Consider the following 16,624-nt stretch of genomic DNA (forward strand, 5'->3'; position numbering starts at 1 on the left):
TCTTGGTGGATCTTTCCTGCGATGAGTATGTAATGTTCTTCATCATCTCTTTTGATTGATTTTAGTTTGAAGTCTATTTTGCTGGATATTAGGATGGCTACACCAGCTTGCTTCTTAAGACCATTTGATTGGAAAGTCTTTTCCCAGCCTTTTATTCTTATGAGGTGTCTGTCTTTGAATTTGAGGTGTGTTTCTTGTATGCATCAGAAAGATGGGTCCTGTTTTCGTGTCCATTCTTTTAGTCTGTGTCTTTTTATAGGTGAATTAAGTCCATTGATATTAAGGGATATTAATGACCAATGATTGTTCGTTCCTGTTATTATTTTTATTTTCTGGTGGTAGTGTCTGTGTACTTCTCTTCTTTGGGGTTTACTCCTGTGGTGTTATCTATTGCCTGTGTTTTCATGGGTGTATCTGTCTTCCTTAGGTTGGAACTTTCCTTCTAGTGCTTTCTGTAGGGCTGGATTTGTGGATAAGTATTGTTTAAATCTGGTTTTGTCTTGGAAGGTCTTGTTCACTCCATCTATGATGATTGAAAGTTTTGCTGGGTATATTAGTCTAGGCTGGCATCCATGGTCTCTTAGTGTCTGTATTATATCTGTCCAGGTCCTTCTGGCTTTCAAAGTCTGCATTGAGAAATCGGGTGTTATTCTGATGGGTTTGCATTTATAAGTCACTTGGCCTTTTTCCTTTGCTGCCCTTAATATTCTTTCTTTATTCTGTACGTTTAGTTGTTTAATTATTATGTGGCGAGGGGACTTTTTGGGGGGGTCTAGTCTGCTTGGTGTTCTATAGGCTTCTTGTATCTTCATAAGCATTTCATTCTTTAAGTTGGGAAAGTTTTCTTCTATGGTCTTGTTAAATATATTTTCTGTGCCTTTGAGTTGGTATTCTTCTCCTTCCTTTATCCCTATTATTTGTAGGTTTGGTCTTTTCATGGTGTGCCAAATTTCTTGGACATTTTGGGTCATGACTTTGTTGGTTTTAGTGTTTTCTTTGACTGATGAATCTATTTCTTCTAACGCATCTTCAACACCAGAGATCCTCTCTTCCATCTCTTGCATTCTGATGGTTATACTTGCATCTGAAGTTCCTTTTTGCTTACTCAGATTTTCTATTTCCAGCATTCCTTCTGCTAGTGTCTTCTTCCTTTTTTCTATTTCCCTCTTCAGGTCTTGGACTGTTTCCCTTGCTTTTTCATGATTTTCTTTCAGGGACTTATTGTTTTCTTCTGCTTTAATTGTCCTTTCCTCTAGTTTTTTTTTATAGCGTTCTTCCCATTTTTTGTTTGTTTGTTCCTCCACTTTATTTTTGATTTCTTCTATATAAGGCTCTAGCCTCTTCATGATGTTACTTATAAGGTTGTTTTCTTCTTCTTCCATTCCGTGATATTCAGGTCTAGCTCTGGTCCAGATGGGAGTTGCAGGGTGTATCGCATGATTTTTTTAATAAGTTGAATGGTGCAGACCTGTATAGCCTTATTTATTTAATTAAAGATTTATTTATTTATAATGTATACAGTGCTCTGCCTGCATGTGTGCCTGCACTCCAGAAGAGGGCACCAGATTTCATTACAGATGGTTGTGAGCCACCATGTGGTTGCTGGGAATTGAACTCAGGACCTGTGGAAGATCAGCCAGTGCTCTTAACCTCTGAGCCACCTCTCCAGCCCCATAAGTTTTTTATTCCTCATTTGTGTTCATCATTTTTCACATCTGTGATAAGTATCTAGTAGACATTGGCTGTGGTGGTATTGTGTTCCACAAAATATTGTGCACCCTAATAAATTTGTCTGGGGTCAGGGAACAGACAGCTACTAGATAGAGAGGCTAGAAAATGGTGGCACTCACAGCTTTAATCCTAGCATTCCAGAGACAGAAATCCCACTGGATCTCTGTGAGTTCAAGGCCTCACTAGAAACAGCCAGGCAAGTTGACACATGCCTTTAATCCCAGAAAGTAAGCCTTTAATCCTAGGGAGTGATGGTAGAAAGCATAAAGGTAAATAAGGCATGAGAACCAGAAACTAGAAGCATTTGGCTGGTTAAGCATTCAGGTTTTTTAGCAGCTGTTCAGCTGAGATTCATTTGGATAAGGGCTCAGAAGCTTCCAGTCTGAGGAAATAGGATCAGCTGAGAAACTGGCAAGGTGAGGTAGCTGTGGCTTATTCTCTCTCTCTGATCTTCCAGCATTCACCCCAATACCTGGCTCCAGGTTTGATTTTATTAATAAGAACTTTTAAGATTCCTGCTACAATTGGCCAGGTGTGGTGACACATGCTTTTAATCCCAGCACTCAGGAAGCAGAGGCAGGTGAACCTCTGTGAGTTCAAGGACAGTCTGGTCTACACAGTGAACTCTGGGCCAGCCAGGGCTACAAAGTGAGACTTTCTCTAACAAAACCAAACCAAACCAGAAAAAATGTATTGGGGCTGGTGATTTTAGACACTCCAGTAAAAGTCAGCAACCCATTGCTTTGTTAGGTGAATGGCTGGCAGAAATTCCCCTTCCTACAGACTGTCTTTCCATTATTGTTTCTTTGCTTTGAAGAAGTTTTATTTTTTTCCCCTGCTTTGACACAGGCTTTTATTATGGAGTACATGATGGCTTTGAATTTACAAATCCTCCTGCCTCAGCCTCCGGAGTGTCCGTTTACAGGTGCGTCTTAGCACATTTGTCTACTACAGTAGCTTTTGAATCAATGACATCCCATTTGTCAATGAAAACATTTGAGTTATGTGTGTGTTCCCACCATATGGCCTCTGAGATCAAGCTCAGGTCATCAGGCTTGGTGGCAAGCCCCTGTCCCCACAGAGCCGTCGCTTCTCTTTAGAAAGACAAGGCTGAGATCCTGAGGTGTCTCTGCCATGTTCTCCTCCTGTGCTGTCAAAGCTCCTGCCTGTTTCCAGCTGATTTCTGCACATGGTGAGAGATAAGAATCCAGTTTTGTTTTCTTTTTCCACATGGGACTGTCCAGTTTTTCCAGCACCATTGACTAAAGAGGCTCGTTTTCTCCTTGGAATGTCTATTTTTGGTACCTTTGTTGAGATTCAGATAGCACTGGCCAAGGGTTTATTTCTGTGTCCTCTCTCCACCTGTGTGGCCCTCTCTTCATGTTTTAGCCATTTCACACTATCTTTAGCTCCTTGCTTTGAGAGGAGCTGGCTGTCCTGTTACAAGATGACTCTGTGCAGACCTCTGCAGGTTGGGGACAGGTGAGGCACAAGCATGGGAGAGGTGCCCTATCTCACTCAAGCCTTCAGATCAGACTCAGGGCCAATGAGTCCTTACTGTAACTGAATTCAAGACATCCAGATATGGAGCTACTCAGTGAGTTTTTTGAGCCCTATCCAGATCTCGCCCCTCAAAAGCCATAAGATTGCTGTTTCAAGCTGTTGAATTTGGGGCAGATTACAGTAATTAGTAATTATAATAATTAGTAAATGTTGTAATGTATCACTTTTCAAAGTGCAAAGGATTCTGGGGCTGGAAGATGGCTCCATGGGTAAAGTGCTTGCTGCATAAGTGCTAGGACCTGAATTTGGATCCCAAGTATTCAGGTAAAAAAGCCAAGCATGGAATAGCATGTCTGGAACCCCAGCCTCAGGTGGGACAGACACAGGTGGATTCCCAGGGCTCACTGGCCAGTCAGCCCAGCTGAAACAGTGAGCTCGAGGTTCAGTGAGAGACCCTGTCTCAGACATCCAATATTGACGTCTCTCTCTCTCTCTCTCTCTCTCTCTCTCTCTCTCTCTCTCTCCACACACACACACACACACACACACACACCTCTCCCCAAATATACAAGATTCTGAATTCTAAAATCTGTGGCCCCAAAGCATCCAGATAAGCCCCATTGGCAGTGAGCGCCTCTGTAGTACTGGCTTGGCAGTGAGTTTATGCTAATTAAATGGTGTAGTCTCTGGGAAGTGCTTAGAAGAATGACTGGTAGGTTGAACTCATTAATAAGTAGCCACTGCTTTCAATCTTACTGATGTTTGTTCCTTAGCCATTTGTTAATTAGAGTCGAACACAAATTCAGGTGTTCCCATTATTGCTTTTATGAACACATTATTCTGCAACCTGCTTCCCCTGCTAGCAATATTTTATAGTCTTCCATGTCAATATAGGTTTAAGTTATTTTTTTAATTAACTAAATTCCCCACAGATCAATATTTATATAATTTCTCATTATTTTTTTCTTTGTTTTTGTCACTATGGACAATGCTGGAAAAACATCTGGAGAGTATTTTCAACTTAGCTGAGAAGTCAGAATCTAATTTTTAAAAAGTCAGGTTTCCAGAAGTGTGTAATTTACACACAGTCGATGTTTTCAGCGTGTGGGTCTACGTGTTTTGCGGGAGGTAAATAGTGGAGTAACTCCCATCATAATCAAGCCACACAGCCATCCCACTGTCCCCAAACATATTCAGTTTTGCCTAATATCTTTTATTTAAAAAGGTAGCAGCTAAGAAAACACATTAGTGTACCATGTTCAGCTATCATCCTGTAAGGACACCCTCCTCCACCCCCCACGCCCCCACCCTCCCAGTAACATCAAAGAAAACAAACTCAGCTAAGCTGGGAAGGACTTCAATGACTCTCTGGCTTTTAAACCTTTGCCAAAAGTGTGTGAGCTTAATTAAGTTAAAATATTTCAAAGGGAGCAAGGTTGTAATAATTTGTTTACAACACAGGCCCTCTTTGATCATGGATGTTCACTTTCATAGATGCCCTGTATCATTCTTGGGATGAGTGATAACGTAAATTAACTTCGTGCAGGAAAAAAAATACAGGAAATTAAAACAGTGTCTGAGGTGAGCTGCCCGATTAATAAGGAAAAGCCCCAGCTTGCTTACTGAGTTCAGGGATGAGCGGGTGTGATTTCACAGTCTTCGGGCCATGGTATGGATTGCTCAGATGTTGGTTAAAATTAACTGAGAAGACAACTTTGGAAACATGCCAGTGCCCCTCTCTTTGGTATCTGCATGGACCTTCCTGGTTCTCGAGAGGACAGTCTCTGGGAATTCAGTAAAGCCTGATGCAGCACCCTGTCTTAATTTGCCTAGAAAACTTGAGGGAGGGGCCCTTGCCCCTCTGAGTTCACATTGAGCCAGAAGCAACTCAACACAATACCACCTTGCCAATTTTCCCATCTCAAAGATTCTCATGGCTTTGAAGAGAAGGTATATAGCTAATCTAATCTTAGTACTTACGGCTCTGGGCTCCAGCCTTCCTCCCACAGTTCACATCTCTCATGATTTCCCCTCTGTCCTAGGTTTCATTTGTTTTTCTTTAATATGTCATTACTGTTAAAAAGGGTAGCTGGATTGGCATTAATTACAAGTAGGCAGGGTGGCCTGAATACTGCAGGTGGGAGCTGAAGAGAGGCCACAGGGGCTGTGGAAAGAACAGATTTCAGGCAGTCCTGCTGATTGACATAGGCCCCTTGAGAGGTGGAAAATACAAGTTCAAAGCCCACCCCGTCTCATAGTAAGAGGCCTGGGGATTGTTTAGTGGTAGACTGCTTGCCCGGCATGCATGGGGCCTGTGTTCCATCCCTAGTACCACAAACCAAACAAGAATGAAGAAAACCAAACCAAACACATAACTGAGCTGGGGGAACCAAGCCTGCTGGGTGAGCCATCATTTCTGGCTCCTGTCCAAGATCCTCCAGTGTCGTTACATCACTCTAATCACGCTCATCTGCTCAGCTCTTTGGTTGCCGCCGTGGGGGAAATGTGCGGCCATGGTGATTCTAGTGCTGACCTCAGCTGGGAGGGTGGGAACTAGAAGCTACTAACCAAAGTGGTATGGAGACTTTGAAGGAAGAATCACTTGAGTCTGTAGCTCAAATTTCTACACCAAGAAAAATCACAAATGAACAAAGGGCAACTGTAATTGTTCTTAAAATCTCACAAGCACTTAAAGTTTCATTTAGTAAAATAATTAAACGTTAAAAAATTTAGACAGTGTATCACTGTGCAGCCTTGGGTGGCCTGGAACTCAAGATGTAGACTAGGGTGGGTGGTAATTCACAGAAGGGTCTTCCTCTGCCTCCCCTGCTAAAGAGAGTGCCACTGCCATGGCTGTTGCATTTAAATATTTTTTAGAAAATGAAAACACAAACGCCCTGGAAGAAATCATGAAATCATTACTTTGCGACATTGGTCCAGTGTTCTAAACGTGACTCAAAAATCCAGAAGCCATCTCCATCTTCATCTTCATCCCAGGGTTGCCGCTGTCCTTCAGCTGACCTTCACAGTCCAGTGTGAGCCAGCCCAGGGCCAGGCCTGGCACGCACGCGCTCCCGGGGCTGCAGACTAGGCCCACACTCATCTCTCCCTTCGTTCGCTCTGACCCTCGCCTTTACTTCCAGTTTTACTTAGTGGGTCCGCTTTGTCATGCCCTGGTCCCCTCCCGGTCCTTCCTAATAAACAGGGTGGTTTGGAGTTGGAGTCTTCCTGCCTCAGCCTGGAAGCTGGGATTGCTGTAGCCCTGGGACTGCCTTCCCTCCGGTTCCTCTTTTCATCAACCCTTGTGGGGGAGGGGCGGCCTCACCTCCTCTGTCTTTGTTATTGTTGCGTCCCCTTCCATTTACTCCCCACCCCCCAAACTCGCTTGCTCTCACACTGAGAGCTGGTCTTGCTGGTCTGGTGTCCTTCCAGCTCTACCTTTAGTGACTCATGCTTCAGCACATACATCTGTGTGCCTTTATTTCCCTTAAGTTCTTGGGGTTGCAGAGGTGACTGTTTCGACTGTGGGTCCAACATTTGTGGATGTGTCTGCAGTTAGCGGTCTACTCGGAGAGTGGAGCTGGAGCGGACCTGCAAATGCCAGGTGAGGGTTTAGCTACCAGGTGGCAACTCCAGTTAAGTCAGGAGACATGAAGTCCACACCCTATTCCAACCTAGTCTCACTGGAACATTATGAACACTTCCACTGAAAAACACGAGTGATTATTAAAAAAACAAAAACAAAACCCCTAACCTGAGGCATGTGAATACCAATAAACACAAGGTAGATGAAAAATCAAGGCAGCTTGATAGTAAAAGGCAGACCAAGGAAGGTTGTCAAGGGCTGGGGAGGGGAGGGTATGGGAAGGAGGAGGGTGTCAGGGGCTGGGGGATGGGAGAGTACAGGAAGTGAATATGGTCAAAGAAGTTGTCTTTATGAAACCCAGCACTCTACACAGTGACTATAACCAATAAATGGTACCACAGGCAAAGTGGCTCATTAATGGGTAAACTGAGGTACTGTGCAACATACATCACAGATGGATGTTAGCTCTTTCAATATAGGACCATAGTGACCATCAACCTTGGGAAAAATCTTTAATGTTATGAACAGATGACCTACTGCAAAAGACATCTTATGAAGAGAAAAATCAAGAAAGCAGAAGCTGGAAGTATTTATGTTCAAGTATATTGTTTTGAAAAATGCTATTTTTAGAGTACTGTTTTTGGATACATGTGTGTGACATATATCTGTATGCCTGTATGCTTGTGTGTGTGAATACAGGCATGCACATGGCATGTCATAAGCATGGAGGTCAGAGGACAATCTAGGGTGTTGGTCCTTACTTTCCACTTTCTTTGAGGCAGGGGCTATGATTTGCCACAGCACACACTAGGCTAGCTGGCTCTAGCTTCTAGAGACACACAGAGAGATTGTTCCAGCTTCACCTCCCATCTTGCTGCAGGAGTGTTGGATTACAGACATGTGTGCCACTATATCTTGCTTTTGGATGGGTTCTGGAGATTCAGACTGAGGTCCTCATTTGTTTGTGTGGCAAGCACTGAGCCAACTTCCTGCTCCCCATCCCTTTAAATAGGAGCAATTTTGATTCTGAAATCTGTTATTGACAGTCTAAATGAACTGGCACAGAAAACAATGGCCAAGAACCCTTTCTCCAACATTAGAGTCCCATGGAACTTTGATCACAGGGACAAAGGAGAGTCTCCTAGGACAATGCAGGTTCAATCTTGACACCAGATGTCAATCACTAATTTGAATGAATTTTCTTAGAAGGAGTCTATGGTTTCTGATGGTGTCTGAGACCCAGGGCTGGAGCAGTAGCCCAGCTTAGGGGTGTGTCTTGAGGAATCTCTTGTGGGGGGGTGGCAATCAGACATCTTACTTGGACAGTATAGCTGGGGCTGGAGAGTGAGCATCTGCTTCCACAAGGGCCCATGCATGTGGCTGTGTGGGAGACATGATTTTCTACAGTGCCTGGACCCCTGGCATATTCATGGGGATGGGGTGCTGTTGCTGTTGGCGCCTAGCTTCTCACAGAATGGGGCTTGCAGGGACCCAATGTATAGAGTAGTCTGGGGAGTGAGTGTTCAGCTCTAGAAACTCCTCCTTCTCTTCCTTCCCCACTCTTCCCTCTTTCTTTCCTACTTCCTTCACCTTCCACCTCTACCCTCTCTCCCTCTCGTCCTCCACCATCCTCTTCCTTCTCTTTTCTTGCTCCAGGGTTTTACTGTGGTACCCATGCTGGCTTCACACTCTTGACTCAGCCTCCTGAGCACCCACATTACAAAGCACATAACCACACCCTGCTTCACGCCTGGAAGATCTTATATGATACCCAGATGAGCCCATCCCCCACAAAGTCCAGAAGACCAGGCTCATGGAGGCTACCCAGACAGCTGGTTGCCGCAAGTGACTGGGTCCAGTGTTCCCGTCATTGCTTTGAGTTAGGTTCAGTTGTAAGAAAATGAATCACCCTTTAACCATTGGTTATAAGATTATAGGATTCTTTCTCTCAGTAGCCCTGTGATGGGAGCTAACCCAGGGGTCATTAGAGAGAGAAACTATCTCCCAGTGAGCCTACTGTGAACATTCCTGAAATTCATGGCACCTCCGGATTCTTAAATATTACTGGGTGAGCAACGGGAAAGTTGGCACTGTATGGGAACATTTCCAGAGCTTGATTCTGCCAGGATATCTCACCACCTTATAAACCTGGGCTTTGGAATCTCTATGTAAAGCCAGAATCTCCTAACTCATCACCTCTACAGATAAGGAACTGATGGGTGGATTCACAAAGTCCCACACCAGGGAGTAGGGCCCAGACTATTGTATCCTTAAAGCATTGGCCTAGGTGTCCTGATGCTGTAGGAAAGCTGGACCACACTGTAGCAGAGCATCAGGGCCTAAGCACAGAACATCCCTGAGAACTCAGAGGAAAGAATTAATTGCAAAATGTGCCCCCAGGTAGCTAAACAAATTAACTTGCCATGCTGGATTATAGGTGTTAAACCAATTACATTTTAGGAAGCGTCTGTCAAAAGTTGTGATTTTTATTTTTGGATTAGTTAATAGTAAGACATTTCTGAAAGTTGTTTAACTGCAGGACTGATGGCCTAGGGAGACAGGCTTGAAACTGGGCCGGGAAATCACTGTGGAAGGCTAAGAAGAGCCTGTAGCTGTACCTGTGTTCCGCCCACCAGCAAATGTTTATGGAACCCACACTGACTGACTTTGCTGCATTATAATAACAGGACAAAATTTATTTTAAATAGTGAGAAAACAGAAATACAGAAAGGAATTTAACAGAAAGGGATACTGATCAATGGATTGATTGTGGGGTATGTGTGTGTGTGTTCCTCAGCCGTTGTCTGGAGCCCATTGACTAGGCGAGGCTGGCTGGTCAGAGTCCCAGGGAGACTCCTGTCTCTGATTCTCCAGCACTGTTACAGGTCTTTACAATGTGCTTGGCATTGCATGTGGATGCTGGGACTCTGAACTCAGCTCCTCATGATTGTGTGGCAAGCACTTCCCACCAAGGCATCTTCCCAGTCCCCAGGGTTGGGTGCTCTCAAAATCCTTTAATATGATTTGATTCTCCAAAGTCCAATTTCTCTCTCTCTCTTTTTTCTTTTTAGTTTTCTGAGACAGGGCTTCTCTGTGTAGTTTTGGTACCTGTCCTGGAACTCGCTTTGTAGACTAGGCTAACCTCCAACTCACAGAGATCCGCCTGGCTCTGCCTCCCGAGATTAAATCCTGGGATTAAAGGTGTAAGCCACCACCGCCCAGCCCAATTTCTCTTTTAACTAGCTTTTAGGCAAATAGAAACATAAATACTGATATACATGTATATTGTTGGTGATATTTTTCCAGAAGCAGTCACTTTATGAAAAATTAGAAAAAATAGAAAACTAGGAAGAACACAGTACTTACCTATAATACCCCACAGAGCTATTGGGAATTGGGAATATTTTATTTTCATCCAAGTTTTTTTCTTAAAAAGTGCATCAAATTTAATGAAATTAGGAGCATGGCCTCATTCTTTTAAATGACTGTGTGTGTGTGTGTGTGTGTGTGTGTGTGTGTGTGTATCTGTCTGTCTGTCTGACCTTGTGACACACACCAGTGTGTGGGAATGGATGGACATGTTTTATCATGCCTTCAGAGCAGGGGTCTTGTGATTTTAATATTTGCTTAGATTGACAAGGAATAAATCATTTAAAAAATGAATGAATGAATGAGCGAATGAATGAATGAATGATTGATTAATTTTTTTTCTGGCCTGGTCACATTTCCCTCTCTCTCCCTCCTCTCCTCCCAGTCCCTCCCAGAATAAATCTTTTGTTGTTTCTATTTCCCAATCTCCTTCACATCCTTTGATTTCACAATGATTGGGGTCAGATAAAGTTGATCACATTTTTTTTTTTTTTTGTCATTTTGAATGAGTGCTCTTTTCTTTTGGAAATCATCTGCTCATGTTCTTCACTCATTCTCCACAGGGATACCTTCTCCTTTTGTTTTTTTCCCCTCTAGCTCTCCTCCTGATGTTTTTGAGACGGGGTCTCAAAATATAGAACACATCTAGTTAATACTCTAAACTTTCATTTCTAACTATTTTTTCAGTCAACCCCCTTGAAATGTCTAAAAAATTATCCTGTCTTATCCATTCTGACCAGGATTGCCCTTGACTGACTGAACTGACTGGGCAGGAGAGGGAGTGGAGAGGACCTACCTGGAGCCTAGGGTACCATTCCAGGGAGTGTGGAGCATGCCTAGAGAGGCACCCAGCCTGCAGCTGTGTTAAGTCTGAGATGCAACCTGGGAAGACCTTCAGGAGACAGGAGGGGAGGGTGAGGCAAAGACATGGTAAGCTCAGTCACTGCTGAAAAACCTTAGGCATGAAAATAAAGCTCCCAGCTCCCAGTTTAAACGTCACAGTGGATTTCTTCTTGAGCTTTCCTGTATGAGTGAGAGTTGAGGTCAATTTCTACCTCTTGGTGTGGATTGATTTAAACTCAATTTGGAGAGTGGATGTAGGATAAAAGAAAGGCCGTATGAGGGGCTGGAGAGATGGCCCAGTCCTTACCAACACTCTGCTCTTTCAGAGATCAGGGTTCAGTGCGATCAGCACACATTTCGGGTGGATCACAATCACCTGTAACTCCAATTCCCGGGCATTAATGTCCTCTTTTGGCCTTCGAGGGCACAAGACACATATATATACATACATACATACATACATATACAGAAAGGCACTCACAAAACATAAAATAAAATAAAAAATATTTTAAAAAAGGCTATGCCTCATTTATAAAATCCATCTTTTTTTTTTTTTGTTTTTTTGTTTGCAGTTTTGAGACAGAGTCTCACACTAAATCTCATACAGGTCTAGAACTCTCTATGGAGGCCAGACTGGTCTCAAACTCATGGCAATATTCCTGACTCAGCCTCTTGGGTGCCATACTGCCTAGCTCAAAGTCTGGTTTTTAAAGGTCAATGAAAAAGACAGGGATTCATTCCATCGAAGATTTGGAATGGAATCTGGGATTGGATGAGCCCTAGTGGGAAGAGCCACTTGATTTTGAAGGTGCTGTGGGCAGAGGGGCCAGGTAGCTTTAAGCCTATGTTCCTGGTGGGAGGTTTCCTGCTATGAGCTCTTCTGCCTGGGGTTGACATCACGATGCCGTTCTTCTCACTGGGGTTGTGCCATCATGGAAGGCCTCTAGAGGAAAGGCATCAGCACTGATGATTGATTGTTTTGTCCCCTACTAAACTTTGAAACTGTGTGAATATACACATAATATAAAATTGGCCATTCCTGTAGTCATCTTAGGCTGGTCTGGAACTCACTCACTATTAGTTCTGGCTATCTCCTGCCTTTGCTTCTTCAGAGCTGGGTTTACAGACATGAGCTACCATGAGCTCAGAATTTCGTGTGTGTGTGTGTGTGTGTGTGTGTGTGTGTGTGTGTGTGTGTGTGTAGGGGTATTTATCACGTAAGTTCAGTGGCTGTGAAAGCTAGAAGAAGGCATTGGCTCCCCTGAGCTGGAGTTACAGGTATTTCTGAAGTAGGTGCTGGGACCTGAACTCGGGTCCTCTGGAAGAGCAGCCGTGCTCTCAACAACAGGTTCAGAATATCTTAATGTAAAACTATTTTAATTTTCTATGTCACCATGTCACTGGGATATTTTTAGTGTTTATTTTGTATTTGGTCAATTTATTATACTTTTATTTCTGTTTTCCAATTTTTTCAATCAAATCTTTTGAATTTTCTAGAAAATTATCATAGAATCCCCCAATACATCTGTCTTGAACTTTTCAATAATCATGCATCAAATTATTTCTTAATACAACTTTATCAATCACATTCCTCAAGAAAGACATTCACTAGAATTGGCCGATAATGCTTTTAATTTGCTCCTTAGTTTTGGATTTTATGGGTCTGTTGTTAAGATTTTACAAGTCTGACTTTATGTGGTGATTTGAAAGAGACGTCTTTCGTTTTATTTTGGAAGTTAACTTTCTTCTTAAGTTTATTAAGAATGTGTTCTGATTCAATGAGAAATTTCTCCTGCATTGCCTGTCATGCCCTGTAGATTACCGCGATAAAGACTCCAGCCTTCTCCGTGTTGACACTTGTCTCTTAAATTTCTTTGGAGCTCCAGCACTATCATTTTTAGAAAGTGTTTGTTTTTGTTTTAAGTATGAAACTTCACATGTAAAGTGCTCACCAATCGCCTTATGTCCATCAGGTCCTGTCGAGGACACTGAACATGTCAGTCAGTCTCCTCCCTGCTGGATTTAGCAGTCTGGGGGAAAACTAGAGGAGAGTGAGGATTTGAGAATCAGGGAGGTGTTTCAGATTCAGGATTCTCTGTAGCAGAACAAAGCTTCAGTTCTCTCTGTGTGTGCATCTATGTGATGTGTGTATATGTGGATTTATATGAATGTGTGTACATATGTGTGACGTGTGTATGTGTGCATGTGTGCTTATGTGCATGAATTGTGTGTGTGTATCAATGTGTGTAGGTTCACCTGTATATGTGTATATGTGCATGTGTGTAGAGGCCAGAGGCCAAGTTGGATATTGTTCCTCAGGCACTGTTTACCTTTATTTTTGAGACAGTGTCTGTTGCTGTCCTGAAAATTGCCAAGTAGGGTAGACTGTCCGGGTCCCCAGGCTCCAGTGATCCTTCTGTTTCTGTCTCCACAGCACTTACCTTGCAAGCACTAGGACCTGAGTTTGATCCCAACCATCCACATTAAAAAAAAAAAAAATCCTCCTGTAATGGTGCATGCTTGCAATTCAAGTACTGGAGAGCAGGAGGTGGGAGGGTACATATGAACTGGCCCACCCTGCTTCCCGCACAATCAGGAGACAGTATTTTGTATTGTAACATTAAAAATTAATTGTTGGAAGAAAAATCTCCCTTTTAAAAGCTGACTAGTGTTTATATTTGTGTGTATGTATTGTGTGTGTGTGTGTGTGTGTGTGTGTGTGTGTGTGTGTGTGTGTGTTGTGTGTGTATTGAACGTGTGTGTGTGAGAGAGTGTGGGCCTCAGAAGATAATCTTGGTTGTTGGTCCTTACTTTCTGACTTGTTTGAGTCAGGGTTTTGTGTTCACTGTTACATCTGACAGGCTAGTTGGCCTCTGAGATTCCAGGAATCCTCCTGCCTCAGCCTTCCATCTCACAGTAGAAGCACTGGGGTATAGACACATGCTACAGCATCCAGCTTTGTGTGGGTCCTGGGACTCAGGTCCTGGCCTTACAGAAATAACTGTCTTCATGTAGCAGAATTCAGAAGTCTCTGGGTGATTAAAAAAACAAACAACAACAACAACAACAACAACAACAACAAAAACAAAGCAAGAGAAAACAAATTGTCATTAAGATGGTTTCCTGGAATTCTTTATAATGGGCCACAAAGCCACACTTAAAAGAATTTCTTTGAACATTTCATGCATGAGTACAATGTATTTTGATCATCCTCATCCACTACCACCTCTTCCCAGTGCCCCAGTGTCCTCTATTTTTGAGGGTTATATTGTTAAAGTTTACTTTATTTTTAATTATGTGTGTGTGCGCGTGTCTATGTGTGGCTATGTGCATGCCCATGCAGGTGCTTGCAGAGACCAAACAAGGCATCAAATCATCTGGAACTGGAGTTACAGGTGATTGTGAGCAGCCTGATGTGGATGTGGGTGCCAGGAGCTGAATTCTGTCCTCTGCAAGACCAGCATCTGCTCATCTCTTCAGCCCCCCTTTTGGTTACTAATCAACCCCTAAATTCAATTAGCGCTGTACATGTGCACATGCATGTAGGACCATCCACTGGGGCCTGGGCAACTGGGCAAACTACCAGCAGCTGAGATCCTAGAGAGCCAATAGCAGCCATCAACTGCCAAGAGCCCCCAGGCTGAGGGTGGAGCCTCGTGGCCCCTCCCTCATTTATGCTGGAATTTCTACTGGTTTGTCTGGTGCAGGTTGGAACCAACCTTCCTACCCCCATTTTCCATGATGGGAAAGGACTGTCCCTGGCTAGTGAACCATCCTGTCCATGTGACTCAGCAGCACACATCTGGGCAGAGTGATCACTTGCAAATGCACCCCCCCAGCATCTGTTTCATCTAAATAAAGGGGGGTTCTCATAAACACAGTGCAGCCATGGCTATGAAACCCTATCAATCCATATCTCTCCACAGGCACAGACAGGATCATCTTTGAGAAGATGAGCTGTCTCCAGATGTTCTCTCCCTAGAACAGTACTTTATAAAAATAAATGGGTTTCTAGGACTATGAATGTGTCACAGAAAAACCAAGTAAGATCTCTCAGCTTGTCACAAAGCCTGGGCTTTCAGGGTGAAGTGGGAAATCGCTTCACGATGTGGGGAGGAAGACCATACAATGGAAACTGAAGCCCTAAAAACAAGAAAGGGGAGGGCTGTGCACCCCTGCAGTGTGCTTGCAGACGCCTCCCTGTGATGGGGACACCATATGAGCTCCAGGTAACAGATGGTGCGTGGCCAAGTTTATAGCCATCACTAGGCTGGTCTGACTGTAGGAACATCACAGCCTTGTGGAGGATGTGCATATAGACACGTGAAGTGTTAAATGGGTTTGTGTTAATTAATTAATAGGCAAACGTGGTTTGAATCAGAAATTATGGCTTCCTGCTTAGTGTTTTTATGGGATTCCTGAGCGTGTGAATGAGTGGGTCGCTGATCCTTGTGTCTTCCCTTGGGATCTTGTCCCTCTCTTAGTCTTACAACGTCAATGTGATAGTTTCTTTTTTATCTTACTATTTTTTCTTTTATTATATTTAAAAGAATGAACAAATGAATGAATGTATGAATGAGAACCTAGCCACTAATTTATACCTGCTGGGAGAGGGGAGATCCATGTCCTCCAGTGGAATGACACTAATGTATCAGCCACTCCAGGACAGGCCTCATGCTCAGCAGTCGCTTACCAACATATAACAGATTCTGCAGGTTTGTTTGTGTGTTTTTATTTGGTTATGTTTTTTCCCCCTTTTTGGGTGTGGTTTTATTTTGTTTTCTTGGTTTTGGGGGGATACATTCTTGTACTGGCTCTTTGTTTTTTGAGAAAGAACATTAAGTTGGTGGATAGGGAAGGGAAGGGGATCAGGAAGGACTTGGGGGAGGAGGAAGAATATGATTGAAAAAAATTTAAATTTAAAAATTGTTTTAAATAATAAAAAAATATAAGAAAAAAGAAAAACATGTCCCCCGGAGTTTTTGTGTTTGAAGGCTTAGTCTTCAGTTCATGGAACTGTTTGAGACTATGGGATCTTTAGGATGTGGATGGAGCCTTTCTGGAGGAAGCATGTCATGGAGGGGGGTGGGGTTGGGGGGCAGGGTGGGGATGAGGTGGGAGTGGGGGGTGTTGAAGTTTTATAGCCTTGTCCCATTTCTGGTTCTCTCTTCCTGTCAGGCCAGCCTTATGTTCCTGCTCCTCTGTCCTCTCCGCTATGATAGACGGTGTCATTCCTAGAGATAAGCCGAAGCGGGCCTTTCTCCCCTAAGTTGCTCTGTTTGGGGATTCTGCCACAGCATCAGAAATGTAACTAATGTCAGCATCAGGAGCTGAGAGGTTCTTGTGAACTAGACTCACCTGGGAAGAGGGGAGGCCCATGGGGACAGGGATAAGGGTCCAGAGTGGGCAATCATAAGGGTGAGGAATTTTTGGGGTCAGAGGACAGGGGTAAGGGTCCAGAGTGGGAAATCATAAGGGTGAGGAACTTTTGGGGTCAGGGGACAGGGATAAGGGTCCAGAGTGGGCAATCATAAGGGTGAGAACTTTTGGGGTCAGGGGACAGGGATAAGGGTCCAGAGTGGGCAATCATAA

This window comes from Onychomys torridus, chromosome 4, assembly GCF_903995425.1.
Source record: "Onychomys torridus chromosome 4, mOncTor1.1, whole genome shotgun sequence".
Classification (NCBI taxonomy): domain Eukaryota; kingdom Metazoa; phylum Chordata; class Mammalia; order Rodentia; family Cricetidae; genus Onychomys; species Onychomys torridus.